Source organism: Mus pahari, chromosome 5 (genome assembly GCF_900095145.1).
Source record: "Mus pahari chromosome 5, PAHARI_EIJ_v1.1, whole genome shotgun sequence".
NCBI classification, from domain to species: Eukaryota; Metazoa; Chordata; class Mammalia; order Rodentia; family Muridae; genus Mus; species Mus pahari.
This window is the reverse complement of record NC_034594.1, coordinates 47,397,415-47,412,581: the sequence shown is the minus strand read 5'-3', so window position 1 is coordinate 47,412,581 and position 15,167 is coordinate 47,397,415. Positions and strand designations below refer to the sequence as shown.

General features: G+C 35.1%; 1 protein-coding gene across 6 annotated transcripts in view; it reads left to right on the top strand.

Moving 5' to 3' along the window:
* Positions 1–15,167, top strand: part of Erbb4 (erb-b2 receptor tyrosine kinase 4) — a 1,014,420-nt gene that overhangs the window by 438,832 nt on the left and 560,421 nt on the right. The gene's annotated exons all lie outside the window — the stretch shown is intronic.

Here is a 15,167-nt window from a genome sequence, read left to right as displayed (position 1 = left end):
AGACAGACAGAGAGAGAGAGAGAGAGAGAGAGAGAGAGAGAGAGAGAGAGAGAGATTATTCTGCATTGATACTGTTATTTCCTGGTACTACTTTTCGTGATTTATTATGATGCAGTCGCATATGGCATAAGAGAACACAGGAATTCAAGTATTAAAGGCTGCTGGGTTTACATTTTTATTTTCTATGATCCATGTTACTATTCTTTCTTCAGTTATGGCTTATTTTGTACTTCTTAAGCGAACTAGAAATTTCAAAATTAAATCACAGTATAATGGAATATGTATACAAAGTATTCTGTCAATAGAAAATGAAGGTATATTTTACATACCAGAACAGGTCCTTCTGAGAGAGTTAGGAGGGTTTCTTTGACTTTTAATTGTCTTTCTAATTTCAATCTTAAACCAATAATATATTTGCTTTAGAACAAGGAATCGATGGTGAGCAAGAAGTCAGTGGATACAGTTAGTCACTCGTTGGTGAGTTTCAAACAGCAGCATACCTGGTGCTAGCTGCACTGAACATTGGCCCCAAGTTAGCACCTGTTCTCCATGCCCTACTTCTTGTTGTCATCCAGTTACCTTTGGAATGCCTACTGAGGCCGAGAGGTTAAGGACCTTGTGCTAATTATTTATCTGCTAGTGAGAAGTGCTGGGATTTGAACTGGCAGTTCTGATCTTCAACACTGCTAAGCTCTGTATGCTACTTACCCCGCCCAGTTGTCGATTTGGAGAATGTTCAGAAGGAACCAGAAGACTTCTAGGTTCGGACTGGAATACAGTGATGAAGCAAGGTTTGATGATTTGATAAGGGGGACTCCAACAGGGTCTGTGTTGATAGAGAAGGTGGTTAAAATTACGAAAATCGGAGACGCCAACGCTAGAGCATTGCCTGGTTACAGTGCAAGGGCCATGACCTCTCTTCAGGGAGAGATCTGATTTTTGTTAAGATGAGGTCACAAGCAGCATGGAGTTCAGAACTTGAATTTCATTGAGATACTATAAGGTGAAGCTTCTCAATGCATTTGATTTCCACAAAACCTTGAATAAAACATATGAAAACCATTTTGCTCTATGAACTAATCCAGGAAGCGGCTAACCCCTCTAATTTGTTTCTCATCCTGTAAAGGAGAGTGTGAACCTGCCAAGTTACATTGTATTTTCTGAGAGAGCTGTACAACTATCAATAACAAAGCTAATTGAGTTATACTCGTTGTAAAGAATAGCATTTTAAACTGTTTTATAAATGCACATATAACATTGAGTTAATGAGTTAAATAAAACATACAAATAAAAAATCATTAAAAAACAATTGAGAATCAACTTAATACAATATGTCCATTTTCATAGTTCTGGTTGAGTGTTACTTTGAATTGGTAAGAGCTAATCACTAACATAAACCCTAATAAAGCAATACACAGATTGAAGAAGGCAAACTTAGAGGAATGTGTTTATGCCCGAGGCGCTAGTAGTAAAATAGCCACCTACTGATTTAAACACTGTATTGTCAAGTTCAAGTATGTACTTTAACTTGTTTGCACCTTGAAAGCATCTTATTTTTATTTTATGGTCAATTTTACTTTTTTTTTCAAAATTAGAAAAATAAATGAATGTTTAAAAGATGAGAGATAGAGGATGCCTCAGTGGACAAAAGAGCTGCCACACCAGCCTGCAACGTTGTTACTGGAATCCAGGGGGCTCAGTGGTTAGGAGCACTGACTGCTTTTCCAGAGGTCCTGAGTTCAATTCCCAGCAGCCATATGGTGTCTCACAACCACCTGTAATGTGTTCTGATGCCCTCTTCTGGTGTGTCTGAAGACAGCGACAGTGTACTCTAGCCCACAACTGTCATCCAAGCACTCCAATTGGGAGATGGAAGGCAGAGACAGGAGAAATGTATCGGAGCGCAACAGTCAACAAAGGCTGAAATCCAAGGTTGATAAGAGCAAAAATAAGATTCCTTATCTCAAAATATGGTGGACAGCGAGATCCAATTTGTCCCCTTATCTGCATATATATATGCAGTCTCACAGGCATCCATATCTGCACATGTCCTGCAAACACACATGAACTGGTTTTTTAATTGAAAACTGATTTTTGCTAAATTTGCTAAAGTAAACTGCACAATTTTTCAGCATAATTCAAAAAGAGATAAGAGATGGTAGGACATATTTTGCTGATAAGCAGCAGGTAAAACTCTTTGGAAGGTGCCTGCTAGAGTCACATGGACTTATCCTGTGGCTGATCTGAATGTAGCATTGCTATATATGAGGAGGAGTTTGAAACCAGAGTGATCCCCTGGACGGGGTCCAATAACCTCTCTGAATTTTATTTTCCCTATTGTGAGGAGAGGTAATAATAATTCCCAAGCTTCAGGGTTGTTGGGAAATTAAAAATGCACTTAAAAGGTTCATCACAGGAGCTGGCACATTGTAATTGTTCAGTTAAGTTGGCTGCGATTACTGCTGTTCAGCGGAAGAACATTACTGAACAATGCAAAGCACTGCTTAATAAGAAGTTCTTAAAAGTTTGAAACAAATCCGTGAAATTATGTTGTGACTTTCTTTTAAAATATTAATTATAGTTGTCCACCATCTGTAATGAAAAAGGTACTAAGCATTAAAGAAACAAAAATGCAGACATATAAAGCAAGCTCTCTTCAAGACCCTTCTCAGAGGGTAAAGAATTATAATTGTCAGAGTTAGTTCAGCCATATACGAAGGAAATTAATGTTATGTCTGTTTTGTCCCCAAGTCATAATTCAAAGGGAATAAATATAATGTATATCATCAACGCCCTTCAGAAGAAATTACAGTCCAAATAAAATGCATACATACACACCTACACACATGTAAACATACACAAACTGCTTACAAAACAGACCATAATTATTTGCTCTATTATTTTTCAGACTACTGTCTATTGAACCCTCACAGATTTTCTTGGGATGGTGATTGGGATTGAATAGTCATATTTTTTCAAATCCTGTGCTGTCCTAAACCAACAAAGCATGCTTATATCACGTTATATTCTTCAAAATATAGCACATTTCTTGGGATATTCTCTGCACTCAGTATATGCTCACTGAATAAATGAGGAAACAAACAAGCTTTTTCTTTTCAGTTTGAGAAAGAACCAAGTTTAATAGCATTATTGATCATTAAAATTTACAACAGTTCACCAATCACCAATTTTTTATGACCTTAAGTGTTTTCTTTCCCTGAACAGAAACATGTATTGCAGTAATCACATGACTACCGATATTTTAAAAGGTATTAACAATGCTGAAGAGCGAACCAAGGACTTTGCCTGGGACTGTTTTCTTCATCCAGCTTTCTTAGTGTACTTATATCAATTTTTATTTATATTTCTGTATTCTGACCATTTCATAGATCCACTAACATACAAAGAAATAAGGTTTGAGCTTAGAATGGAGAGTTTTTTTTTTTAATAATCGAAACAGAGCTAATTAGTCATGTTTTTCTGTCATGTTTTGTTTTCTGTGTTCATCACTCTCTCTAGTACTTAGCAGGACACTCTCTATTGCACCTTTTCCTCCCTAAGCTTAATTTCATGTTCATGTGATAGAGTGAAATGAAAAACAATTGCAAGGCCTGGTTTCTTTTTCCTTGGGCAGACATGAAATAGACTCAGGAATAGTTAGCCTCTAATTTTCGACAGTTTTGGCACATAGTTTTGACCTTCATCTTCTTTACTGCACTAAAATACTAATGGTGGCAACCACAGGGCATGGTGAAGCTAGAGTTCAGATTGATAATATTCTGTTAATAGACAACCTCACAGAAGCATGCATGCAAAGACATATTGGGCTAAGTCCATAGAAATTTAAGGTTGAATGAGTTATATAAAAACATTAAGTAGCTATTTTATATGTTCAAGAAGGAAAGTTAATTACTTTAAAACCAGCAATATGAGTATAATAATTTATGGTCTTTGTACTTATGGGAAAAGCATAAACAGTTCTCCATATTTTTCAAGGATGTACCATATAGAATTATTTACATGAATTTTATGTGACCTGTGTCCATGCAGAAGCATCATCCCTAGGAAATGCTGCTCTTTTTGTTCACACTGGAAAATAAAAAATAAGATCATAAAAAGCATTGCCAACTTTGTCAGATTTGTGACTGACATAAAGATGTATAATAACTGTTAATATATAATGAATAGTAGTTTCACTTAAGTGACAGAATTATAAGTCTTTAACATACATTTTCTTCTTTAACATAGGTACATAGGTATAGTAAAAAATAAATATTTCCTTTCTCTTCACAGGAAGCAAAAGTATGTTAACAGTGAAATTTATTTTTAGAACCAATTCGATTTAACTACTACTTAGTATTTTCCTGTTGGGTGAGGTATTCTATTAAAAATGTGTGACTTTGGGGAATTAATTCATTTACTTTTGAAGTTTTTTTGTTTATTTGTTTGTTTCCTCGTGTCATACTATGTGCCAGGGACAACTAGATCCCAGTTCTTGCAGTAAACAAAGCATGCTTTCACCACCAAGTACTTTCCCTTTGTCTGAGAAGTATAATGACTTTTTCCATATCCCTAAGGATGTTAGTGCTAATCCAAGCGAAGGACAAATATAAAGCACAAGCAGCACAGTTACTTACATATGAGCAATGAATGAAGAAAGGTTTATGTTATGACATTACTAGGGAGTGCAGGGAGATTGATCCCATCTGTTCATATAAGGAAAGGCTTTGTAGGGTAATGGCATTTGAGGTATGACTCATAAGGGATATGTGGTGCTCAGGTGGATGAATCTGGATGGAGAAGAAAGATTTAAGGAAATCGGACTGCTGCAAAGTATAGGGTGTATAGTATCATTGTATTTGAGACCAACCTTAGGAAATTGTTTACAAATGCTTACCAGGTTCAAAAGATGGAATGAGGTCAGAAGAGAGAAATGGGAACTTATGCAAAGTAAAATTTATACGTAGGAAGATGCACTTCCTTCTGTAGGAATTGATAGTTTTAAGTAAATTATTGGCCCATCCTGGCTTTGATATTACAAACTTATTTGCTTAAAGCAGAAAAGTGTGTTAATTTATATCTCTGTTATTAGACTATTAGTCTATCAGTAAATGTTCAGATTATGTTTTATCAAATATTTTATCTGAGATATTTTTCAATTGCTTCCCAGCAGGAAGTATTGGATAACAAAGGAACATAAAATAACATTTCTCACATACGTATTCCTTAAAAATATTTGGCACCAAAAAGAATTTCAAAGTTGCTAAAAATTCACTTTGTGCAAGAAAATTATCCTCAATTAGTGTTTTCATATCAACCACATATCAGTTTCATCAATTTGTTCATAAACAAACAAACAAAAAAACAAACAATAGATCATTCCCAAGGTATTGAATTTACATGAGTTCTTTTGTTGTTATGGATACTAATATTGCAAACCTATTAATGAGATGATTAACACAAGATAATATCTTTTGAAATAATACATTTTTTATTTGATTTCTACTGAAAATGTAGTTTTATTGAATCTTACATTCATGTTCTACCATTGTCAAGACATTTAAAGCATGATTTTTTTCCCTTGGTTAGCAACCTTAATTCTGAAGAAAGATACAAAAAACAAAAACAAAACAAAACAAAACAAAACAAAAACCCTTACATTATACAATCAAGCTTCAATTTCATCTTCAGTCATTAAACTTCCATACTTGTTTTTCTGCACTCCCATATTTTCCAGTGTCATTTGCTAAGAAGCACAGTTGCTGCACCTTTCTGATTCTTTAGTTGAAAATGGAATAGAGATATATCAGCTTATGAAACCTTTTTGGCTTTGTAAACTTTATTCTTTTCTGTGTGTTTTATGGATCATAATAGCTTGATAATCCAAAACAGATCTGATTCTCTCTCTTAGATCTGAGTCATAAAATAGAAGAGAAACAAACAAACAAATAAACAAACAACAAGTAAAACCACATTGGTGTCTCCAAAGGAAAAGTCTCTCCAGAGGAGAGTGTAAAAGAGAGAGGAGAGAAAGTACCTGAGGCACAAGAGTTGCTTTAGTACTTGGGTAATTATCTCCATTGAGTAAAACTCAGTGGAAAGGATGCTGTATGCAGATTCTGAAAGTTGTTGGCTTGTTTACAACCCATACCGATTCTAAGTGCTAAGAAATAATATCTCGTGTCTATATTTAATTAAATATATAATTATTAACGGAGTTTAATTTCCTTTCTAGTTAACTGGAGTTGAAAGGATTTCAGTTTCTTTTCTAGTTAACCGAGAAAAATGCACCAGGCTATTATTAATTATAATCCATTAAGAATTCTTTTGCAATTTTTTGACACTGAACATTTTCTTTCGGTTATTTGATGATAGAAACTTCAACACTTGTTTGGTATTCATATTCCTATTTTCCACACGAGTAAATTGTAGCTTAGAAATGTTAAATAATTTACCAAAGCTCGAACAGACAAAAAGTGATAGGGATCAAGTGAAAGTAAGTTAAGTTTGTCATGACCTTAAATTTTATATCACTTTTAACTAAAACTGTATATAGGCTCCAAATACCATCATATGACTGTTGGAAATATCTATCTTACATTACGCTTTGGCATACATACATTTTACCAATCCTTTGACAAAAATGAAAATATTACAATTTATTTTGCAATCCTGGAAGCATTATGTTTTAAGAACGATTTTTGCATGTCCCTTAATTTTTATTATCTGTTTGAAATAACTTATAGAGAAGGTTCCGTTAATATTTTGACATAAGAACTCTTGGAAACAACATGTTTCCATGGTTCTGAATTTAATTATTGACCATCAGTTCTACTTATTTGACAGAATCTTATTTAGGTTGCCTTCAACTGGATTAATAACTTTAATAAAATATAATTTAGTAGGCAAAGGTTAATTGACTAATACTGTTGCCTTGCAGATCCCAGGGTCCTCTGCTACCTTCATTAGAGATGTAATCTTGACATCAGTAATTAACTGTTTGAGTTCCCTGTAAGAAATATACATAGAATTAGAAAGTAAACACTAGATGATAAAATTCCCTTAACATTATTGTACATTTTTAGCCATCTAAAAGGGAACATTGCATTTTCAATTTTTAGTATCACTATCTTCTTGCTCCATTTATTTAGTTGTTTCTGATAAGTAGGATGATCAAATGAACAGATTTGTCTGAACTTTACATTTTACCCAGATGCCTATCAATTGTCAAATATAATTGAAATAATATTTTTCTAGCTGTAGTGTGGATTCTTTATTGAGGTCATTAGTATTTATTCCTCCTTTTTCTCCACCTTTCACTTTTTTTCTGAGATAAATAACAGTTAATTTGTATTCCTCTCTTATATTTTAATACTAACATTTCTCCCTGGCATCTCTTACTTTGTGACTCACTTCCTATCCCATGTACCCTGACTTATAGTCTCAGAAATCATCTTTTATTACACATAATCCTGGGATAGAGACAGAAAGCTTTTCCAGGCAATGGAATGCTACTAAAAATTCATTTCCTAGCTATCTTGTTATTTTTGGTTTTCCTGACAGAGCTTTGCTGGGTAGCCCAGGATATCCTGGAACTTACTCTGTAGACTAGGCTGGCTTTGAACTCACAGAGATGGTCTAGTCTCTACCTCTCCAGACTGGAATTAAAGGCTTGCACCACCACCACCCCCTGTCCATCTTTTATTTTTAGTGAACAATCATGTAGCTTTCCATCAAGACTGTATTAGGGAACTGATATTTTCTGGATTTGTTGAATTTTAATTGCCTTAGTTAACTTGTTTATATGAGAATAGCATAACAAAGCACACATGTCGATGTCAGAGGGTAACTAGTGTGACTTGATTCCCTCTGTTCACCATGTGGCTCTGACAAATCAAACTCAAGTCATTGGGCTTTGAAGCAGGCACCTTTACTCACTGAAAGATGATTTCAGCTTACGTGGAAGAATGAAAGTTTTGTTTATAGGTAAGAAATTCAATCCGGTAGAACACTGATCATCAGCATATACCTATGAAAAGATGCCGTATATCTTTTTAGATTTATATTTATTTGAAAATAAAACTGTGGGGTCATGCAACTTTGTAGCATCCAATACTATTTTAAACATTTGTTGATCTATTATAAAATTTTAAAAAGCTCTTAATAAATTGTTATCTTAAAATAATGCCACTGCTAAACAAACAAACATACTTATTTGCATTTTAAGATATTAAAATAAACATTCCACATGTCAAAGGCAGGAATAATAATAATAAAAAAAAAGACCATTACTTTCAAATATCCTGTATCTCCATTGAAACTACCAGTAAGTTGATATAGAAGAAATGTTGTGCATTAAAATTTATCCAGGGTGCTTGAATTTTTTTTAAAAAATTATAATAAGTAGTATCCATATATGACATTTCCATATTGCTTTCTAACATCTTGAGTTTATTAGTGGGAAATGTAATTTGTGCTAATCAGCCTGAGGCAAAATGAGTGAGAAATTAACTTGACACAGACATTTGATGTTATAGCATTTCTCAGTTTGCAGTACAGCCACAACATGGCAACCCAGAATAAACACACAGATCTTCAGTGTCACTTCCAATTACCACATTACTGCAAATAGCTGTAACTTACTGAAAAGCCCGCCATGATTCATTATCTTCTGGGTTTTATCTGAGAAGGCATGCATCAGCACCGCACATGAAATGGCATGTTTGAACCACTGCACTTTCATTACAGACCTGAATCTTGATTTACAATCTGTTTGCTGAAATAGTGTTTATCAATATTAATATGCCTCTGGAGTCATATTCACTCAAGCTCTGCAGAGGAACCAAGAGCTGGAAAAGCTGTTTTCCCTCTGGTCCTCTGTTTACCCCTACTCTGTCCCAACTGGGACCAGGGATCAGAGAAAGAGCTGGAAAAACAGCGACTCCTTGTCATCCCTGCATTTCTTTGAAGGCTTTGCTATTCTATGGCTTAATCTTTGGTTTCAGAAAATAACAGCTCTGAAAATATGATACGTATATTTAATCATCACACTTTCTAAACAACAGTGACCGGAGAACGCGGTACATGAATAAGATAACTGAAGAAAATTATTTTTAAACTGGGATGTTTTGAAGGGTGGATTGACAGTCTCTAGATAAATAACTAAAGATCTTAAATGTATTGGTTGTGATCTCCTACTTTTCATTTTCCATCTTCAATATTTAGAAACTTGTGGCAGATGTTGGCCCAATTTCAAATTGTCCAGTGCTGCAAATTTTGCCAATAGTTCTGCTTTCTAGAACCTGCTATTTCTATATCAAAAATCGGAACAGTCATTTTCCAATGTAGAGAATGGTTATCTCTTAAAGAATAGCTCACAACCAACCTCAAATGTCGTGGAAAGATCTTTGTTATCTTCAGCTTTTTCTATGTGGGTGTATCGATATATGGATATACATGCATGGGTATATGGGTATGGTGGCTGTTCAGTGTGTGTGAGTAAACAAATGAGCATGAATGAGCTATCCAGGAGAGGGACCTTACTTGCTCATTCTCATTTTTATTAACTTATTTTTTAGCACCTTCATGTGTAAGTGTGTCCTCCAGCACCCCTTCTTGCCCTCTGACTTCACCAGCATGCCTCTTATCCCATCCAGTCTACATCTGACTTTTGTGTGGGTTTATTGTGTTTTCTTTTGCTTTGGGACTCAATGAATTTAACCATGGCTACCTGTGAGGACATGGATATGGTGTCATCCATTGTATCATGGTAAACTCACCACTGTCTCTAACACTTGGGAGAATGACTTCTTCTCCCACATGATCCTCAACTACCTTTTGATCCACTGAGTGAGCCAGGGTTCTATGGTTTCTCTTCCATCAATGACTGAAGGATCTTGATGTAGACAATTGCAGTTGCTGTGAGTCCATGCCTGCCATGACTGTGCCATTCCCTCAGGACATTTCATCTACATTCACTTCATCATTAGGATGTTAAATCTTTCTCCTCTTCTGCCATGTTCCTAGAGCCATTTGATGGTTGATATCAATGAGATGTCTAGTTTGAGGCTAGTTCCTTCTAATCACTTGTCCTCTGCAACTTGACTAGCTACAGGCTTGTGTATTAGCTGTTGTTCTCTGCAGAGGGAAGTTTTATTGATAGGGCTAGGGTCAGGGCTAAGAGCTAGTGTGTGGGCATAATCAAAAGTATATAGAAAGCAGTTTTATAACACAACTGCACAGCAAAGCCAAAATAGGTTCACTCCTCATTCCTATGACACTCTCAACCATGAGTGTTTGAACTGGTTCTACAGCACCAAGTGTGAGATACATCCGGTGGAGTAGGTCCCAGATCAAATCAGAATTTAGTTGTTTGTGCCTTACAAGTTGGTGTTGTATAACATACCATATCCAAAGATGGAAAAGAACTTTCCTGGCTTTTCTCACCCAGCGTCCTGTCTAATTACTGTCAGTATTATGAATTCTAGCCAACAAGGAGGAAGCTTCCAGCTCAGTTCACCTGTAGTTTCTTTGTGTTCTGCATACTGTTTTTGTTTGTTTGTTTTGATTTGTTTTGTTTTTTGGTGTCTCCAGTAGCAGGTTCTTATCATGCAGTTCTGGCCTACATCCAAGTATAATAGCTATAACTTGTACAACTTAAGAACCTCCAGATACTTAATTACCAACCACTTATAGGGAGGCATTCTAAACCTAATACCATAATTTTCATTTAGAAAACCATGATATCTGGGATCAGAATTACCCAATCATGCATGGTACCTTCATAATTTTTTTAAACTTATGTTTTCAATTACCTTATAAGGAATAGTTTTCTTTATACCTTCTGAGATTTTGCTAACATTCTTTCTTTTCCATTCTTATCCCTATCCTTTTGCAACTATGCTATCTTCAGTGTTGTTTTTATTTGTCTTTATATCACAGCATTCTATCATTTCCAGCTCTTTTAAAAACTCATTTTTGGACACTTTCATTGCCTCTCCAACTCATGGATTGTTGTAGCTAACAAGTCCTAGCGATTTTTCTTTCTCTGCCATCCTAGGATTATAAACACACATTATTTTTTATATGGGTACTGGGGATCTGAACTCAGATCCTTGTGCTTAGATGTCTAGCACTTTACCAACTGAACTTCATTTTCAGCCTGAGCTAAATGCTCTTTTGCCTACTGTGCTAATAATTCTGTATATATATATATATATATATATATATATATATATATATATATATATATATATATCAAATAGTGTATTATTAGTATATATACTATTAGTATACTATTTGATGATACACTCTTTTCTTAACCCATTTACAACTTAACAACCCCTATTCTTATTTTAAAAATATATTTTATGCTAAAGGTTTCAAATTAAGGTTGGCTTCTAAAAGGGTCTCAACTAATTATTATTATCTAATGAAAATACTTTAGGTTTTATCTGGTTGTTGAACTAAATAGTAAAGTGGACTTCAAGGCAATTATATCCTGGAAAATGAGGAACTTCATAGTGCAACAGAGACCTAGCAGCAACAGAATAAGGACACCGGCTACTTGGAATACTGTTGTAACACCCTCTAGTAAATGGCAAATGGGAAGGAAAGTGGAAAGGAAAAGTTAGGAGACGACTTTTGATGAAATTACACATTTGGTGACTCATGGCTAGAGGATAGAAGGATTAAAATGTATGGAACAATGAGCAAACGAAAACTATCAATCTGGGAAACTGAGAAAATACCACCAGGGATACAACACCAGCCATGATGAGTGCTTCTTCTCTGTGAAAGCCAGTGATTCAATTTACATGGAATGTTTGTAGTATTCTACATGGGACAATGATCTTGCTTTCCTTCACTGTACAGCAAAGCCTGTGTGACAGAGAAGTACAGATAGAGTTAAGGATTATACATAAAACGCTTTGGCTTATTGAAGAAAAAGCTGTTGAATTTGCTTAAGATTTCTGTTACATCACTTTGTTCTATCACTTAGAATCCTGGTTGCTATTCTGAATGTTTTAATTATGTGAGTGACCTTAAAGATGCCAAAGTTCATTGATGAAAAATTTCAAGTTTGATCGTAGATGTCCATTACTTGATCAGACACAGTCTTATATTAGAATGTATGAAAGAGCCCTGCTTCTAAATTACTTGGAAGTCTTGTATTTTAAAGTGTATAACCTAGATAAAGCAAATTATAGAAGGCAAAACACCATCACGAATACTCAGAATTCATTATTTTGTACATGCTCATTGCCTTAGAAAGACAAGCCTCAAATGCAACCCTTGAATCAGTTTTAACTGTTACTTCCAGAAAATCTCTCTGAGATATTGAACTTCTTAAATTTCAGTAGTAGAAAGTAAGTTATATTTAGTTGTTTCTCAAAGCTCCGACAGAATGGTGGAGATAATGCCATTATGGTCCTTTCCTAGAATGTCATGTACTTTCTGCCGAAAGATTTCATTATTAAGATTCCATTTAAGGGGGTTCCGTATGTCTACCTAGCTACATATAAAAGGAAAGCTCTCAAAGATTGCTCAGCACCACAAAGGAAGATGGCAAGCAGACAGCATGGATTTGCTGTGCGTTTAAAGGGTAGGAAAGTGGACGTGAAGAGTAGAAATTAAGGAGGCCTGGGGAATCTATTTCCATTTTGCTGAATTACTTCTCTGAGTCCAGTCTTTTAGATTTAATGCAGAGTAGACTTTAAAGGATATGTGGTTAACCCCTGGAGACTCTGGCATCTGCTTACCTTGAATGCCAGAGATAACTTTCTGTAATTTTGAAAAACAGCGAGGAAGGATTTGTATGCACTGTCCAGTTTTTCACCCATGAGAGAATTTGTCTAAAACATAAAAGTCAGAATTTTTTCCATACGAGAGAAGAAACCTCCAAAATTTCTTTGTTTCATTAGCCATGCTATTTACAAATACTTATTAAGATTGAGGAAACTGCTGTAACAATTTATCATAGAAGATAATGGGTTGATAGGATTAAGTACATATTTTTTAAGACTTGACTTTTTCTCTTCTGCAGTTCAAGGACTTTGGAAAAGCAATATATTTGGAAACTCAGGTTTATCAGATCTTTGAAATGTTATGAGATTGTACTTTTCCTACAGATGTGGCAAAACATCATACAAAACATGAGAATTTGGGGTAAACCAAAACTTCAGGCTTGGCTAATTAAAAGAAAGTGCACAAGTGTTCACAAATTCTGATGTGAGGTCATCTTTAGATTTCTAAAAACCAGTAACAGGTTTTTCATTTCCTGCTGCTAGAGATTGTACAACTCCATGCACTACTAGGTTTAAAAGAACCCACATGTTTCATCTGTCTTGGTTTTTGTTCTGTGTCATGCACTATGTTTCTATGACCACTATAAGAACACACTATTGAAGATGCTCCACAATATTGACAGTTTCAGGTCAGTCTACTTGGTTCAGGTGAAAACAATGTTGAGTGTTGTCCTCTGAAAAGACTAGCCATTACTATCTTCATTGAAGCTGTGACTACTTGCTAGGGACCTTCAAAATTAAGACTACTAACATTCCCTTGTAAAGGAAAGAGGTATGAAGTGTCGGAACTTTACCTGAGACTCTACCTGCTCCTTTTATATCCACATAGCTGTATACAAACAGCCCAAATTTTACCTGATATCATATTCTCCAGAAGCAATAGAGCACCTAGTTTGGAAAGTTAACTGCAAGAGAGACTCTATCAGTGTAAGCATGGCAAAGTCATGATTGGCACAAGCCTTTATTCCCAGCACTTGGGAGGCAGAGGCAGGAGGATTTCTGAATTCGAGGCCAGCCTGGTCTACAGAGTGAGTTCCTGGACAGCCAAGGCTACACAAAGAAACCCTGTCTTGGACCCCCCCCCAAAAAAAACCCCAAAAAACCAAAAAAAAAACAAACAACAAACAAACAAACAAACAAAAATTTCCATGTTGTAGCTAATTGTGTGTGCGTGTGTGTGTGTGTGTGTGTGTGTGTGTGTGTGTGTTTATCCATCATTAACTTTTAAAAAGTGGTGTATAGTGTTCTTTGGATTTGTCTATCACCCATTTTGTGTTCTCTTTCAACTTTTTAGATAAGCAATGAAGTTACTCATATTCAGATTTTATAAATCAAAACAGAGATAGATTTTCAAAGACATTCAGAGATTTTTTCCAAATCACACAAAACACACCAAATTGAACATATTAAATTCTTAGAATATTCTTTTCTTAGAGCATAGCACTAATACTATTTTGATATACAGATTTATATGAATTTTTAGCTCATCATCTATGCCAAAAAGGCTTCTGAGAGTGACCTTTGACTGGTCCTTACGAAGAGAAAGACATGTATGAATATGGTGACTGACCATTCTTTTGAAGACTCCCATTATCGACAATGAAAAGTTCTTCAACAGTACTGAGGCTTCTAATATAATTAGTGCAACCAATTCAGGAATTTAATTGAATGATTTTCTGTCAATGGTAAAAGAAAACAATCTTACAGGCTGGAATGAACTATTCACTCCTAGTAGTGTAAGAGATTAGGAAAATTTCTTCATTTATCAGGAGTGCTCTTGAGATTTAGTATTTCCTAAAACATTTTCTCTTTGGACAGGGCTGTCTCCTCATTATACGTCCTCCATCAGTGCAGACATATGCAAATGACAATGAATGAAATCATTTTGGATTTCATTTCTTGACTGTTAAAGGAAGAGTAATACATTAAAGTGTCTTTTGGTAAAAATAGCATAGTGGTCTATAATTGTGAAACTCTCATAACCCCTTTGAAGTGTCTTTTCCATAATTGGTATGGCATTAGGAATGGGGAACAAAACTCCCAAGTGCCTTGACTCATAGAAAGGCTCTCCTATTCTCCTCTACAAATCCCATTTCTTATTCAAGGGATTACTATATGCCAGTGCATATAAAACCTATCATGACCTCTGTTTTCTCTACACTGATATTTACTATAATTTGATAGATGCCTACTGAACATGTAACTAATATCACACTGACTACAATAACTTTTGCAATAAATATATAATTAGACCTTTAGAAGACACATTCTTATCTCCTTGTACAAAGCTCAAGTCTAAGTGGATCAAAGACCTCCACATAAAACCAGAGACACTGAAATTGATAGAGGAGAAAGTGGGGA